The sequence below is a fragment of the Photinus pyralis genome, unplaced genomic scaffold (assembly GCF_008802855.1).
Source record: "Photinus pyralis isolate 1611_PpyrPB1 unplaced genomic scaffold, Ppyr1.3 Ppyr1.4_LG1, whole genome shotgun sequence".
NCBI classification, from domain to species: domain Eukaryota; kingdom Metazoa; phylum Arthropoda; class Insecta; order Coleoptera; family Lampyridae; genus Photinus; species Photinus pyralis.
The window spans coordinates 26,488,543-26,491,623 of NW_022170249.1; the positions used below are offsets into that span (position 1 = coordinate 26,488,543).

General features: G+C 33.6%; 1 long non-coding RNA gene across 2 annotated transcripts; it reads left to right on the forward strand.

Annotated features, from left to right (window-relative positions):
• Nucleotides 1-558: 558 nt before the first annotated feature.
• On the forward strand, nt 559-2,012 carry LOC116166828. 2 transcript variants are annotated; one of them, XR_004144418.1, is made up of 3 exons: nt 559-1,343; nt 1,381-1,629; nt 1,873-2,012. It is a non-coding gene; the product is annotated as an uncharacterized LOC116166828 (long non-coding RNA). The 2 variants fall into 2 exon arrangements; XR_004144417.1 differs by lacking the exon at nt 1,381-1,629.
• Nucleotides 2,013-3,081: the final 1,069 nt, after the last annotated feature.

The following is a 3,081-nucleotide window of genomic DNA, read 5'->3' on the forward strand; positions in this document are numbered from 1 at the left end:
TACGTATACGTATATCTTCAGCGACAATTTATTTGAAGTTAAAATTGCTTGCAATGTTGGGTAATCGTTGACTTGTTTAATAAAGCTAGCATTACACTTGTCAATTTATTCATGAATTAATTCACGAATTTATTGTCGTCAATTTCTTCACGACAGGGTTTGGTTTTTACATCTGTGAATCAATTGGTGAAGTTTTTGACAAATCTTGGAGCAGTGGTGCCATCCCAATAAAAAAAATAGGTTACAGTTGTAAAATGTTTTGTAATCATTTATTTGCTTACCTTTCCACAACTACTCTTCTCGTTTTTATTAGACATTTTTTCGGGTAAAATGTAAACATAAACATATAGTCATAACCTCACTCTCTCTGATATAAACAAAAATTTGTTGGTTGGTAGCACTGAACTTCACGGTAAAATTGGCGAAAAATAGAACATGTTTTAATTTCGTGAAGAAATTCACAAAGTTCTTCGTGAATTTATTGGACGTCAAAGTTGGTGTATTACATTATACAATTTCTTCATGAAGTGACTTCATGAATTAATTCATGAAGAAATTGACAAGTGTAATGCTAGCTTAAGAAAGACGTGTTACACTTTTAATTTTCCTAAATTCTTAATTGGTTGTATATTGTAACGTAAATTTAATTACGTGCTTTATTTATTTAGGTACAACAAAGGAGCATCGCACGTCAATATTTCCTCACCAGTGTAATGTGTCATTTTCCGGACTTTTATGTAAATAACTATTTAATTGCTGCAACTGTAGCAAACCGTTGTCCTCCAGGTGGATGGAATTTTACATGCACGTAAGTTTAATCTCTGAAAATCGACTTTCGGGAAGATTTTTACGTAGTGGTTTTGAATTCCGGGATATCTGCACTATTTTTGTCGATGTCGGCTGGATATCTTCTTTATGGAAATTTTCTAATTTACTCTGAGTGGTACCATAACCAAGACGCTAGTTGGCTAATACAAAAACGCATGCTGTTTACAAAAAACGCTGGGGATGAAGAAAAATCGCAAGCTCCTTAAAAAATGGAATGTTATGCTTTCGTCGACGTTGCCAATGGAAGTCGTCTTGAGCAACGTTTATCACTTATCGCCCCGAAAGGAAACTGTAGAAACTGTAAAAAGGAATTAAATTTTTAACAAGTACAAGGACAACGCCTTTGTACTGAGATAACCTACACCACACAGCGCATGTAGCGGATATAAAGAAACTGGGTCAATGGGTCGTTATGTTAACTTTTCTTTTCTTCAATTATAGTAATCAAGTTTAAAATTTGTGGGTGATTCCTCGTCAAGGGATTATACTGATGTTAATTTTAAAATTTTGAAAATGTGAGTACTTTTAGCTTTACTGATCGATTTGTTTTAGGTGGTGTTTAGGGCATGCAATACCGGGATCGCGGGATCCCGAAATCCCTGGCTCCCGCAGCATTTTTGCGGGATCAATCCCGCACATAAATGAAGTCGACCAAGGGGACGACTGTTTAGTTTGTTAATGAACCGCATAACGGAGAAGTTATTTTTTAAATAATTGTTAAACTTTTTTCGTTAAAAATGTACTATGATTTTTGAGGCACTTTAGAAGTTCACCTTTTTTTGAGATCCAAGAAGGCTGAAGGTACTTTTTTGTTCAATATTGTGATAATTAGCGATTTATTTTAATACAGAAATTAACCGCACACGCACGCTTATTTGCCAATTATTTATTTAAAATTTTGCGGGATGCCGCAAATACTGGGATCCCGCGGGATTAACATCTAACGATCCCGCAAATACCGGGATTGAGATTTTGCTGCAGTATAAAGTATTGCATTCCCTACCCCTAGTGGTGTTATAAATGTAACTGTGCCTTCTCTTTCAGGAATTGCAACACGTTAATTAACGCAGTCGATCGTGGATCGGAATGCAAGTATTTTGACTCCTCAAGCAATCGTTTTAGAGTGAATCGCTAGAAACACCGGAACAGAGTCCTCTTCCTATACTGGTGAGTTCTTCATTAAATGTAAGATGCTTATGTTTATGTTGTGGAATACTTGTACTTTCATTATCGACGCTATTTGTTCGTATGAATTAGAATTAAATAGGGATCTCAAGTTTAATTTTGTAAGAAGTAATTTTTAATTTAATTAAATAAAGCACTGTATTATTTTCTTGTGAGAAACTATTATATTTGATCGCTTTCCCAGTTTCATACAAAAGGAAGCTTCAATCATTTAAAGAAACTAGGTGTCCGAATTCCGAAGACAAAAAACTGTCATTTAAAATACGTTAGGTATGTACGCACAAATAGAGAACGGCAGCACAGTTTTATGCAGTATCGGCTAGTTACTATGGATACAATAAACAAAACAAAATCTCGATGAATCCATGGCCTACTACTTAAAAACAGGAAGGATTTTTATTGATTTTCATGGCTAAATATATGGGTTACTTATGATACATCAATGTAATCGGGAAAAAGAAGGTAAAAAATTGACGCAAAGATATACAGGTGTTACTTTTAAAATAACATTGTGACTGATTGTGAATTTTGACTATTATAGTGGACGCCTATTTAAGCGCCCAATTTTCAACTTACTCATGCCAGTGAGAAAAGTCTAAGAAATTAGAATAAAAACAGCTATATCTGATCATTTATTAATTTATTAATGCAAAGATGATTTATTTTGGTAGTAGTGGGTGTTGACCATGAATGAAAGTACATTGATACTGAGATAGATAGATTAAATATAAAAGTTGTAGGAATGACAACGAGTCATCTTACTATATACCAAAAAATACAGTAACGCACCATGGATAGCTAAGCGATAACAAAATAATATAGATATATGTTTTAAATAGAACACCCTGTATTTTATTTTATTTTCGTAATGTCCATATTTTTCTGAATTCAAAGATATACCACACCATACCTCTACCTTAAACCATTGTTGAGTTATTAAACAATTAAAATGGTTGATATGCTACTATTACTTGCCGTTTGGGAAATTATTATAATTAAAGTCGGCCATGAAGTATTATTATACAGTATACACGGTGCCCATTATGTATGGAATATATAGTATATATC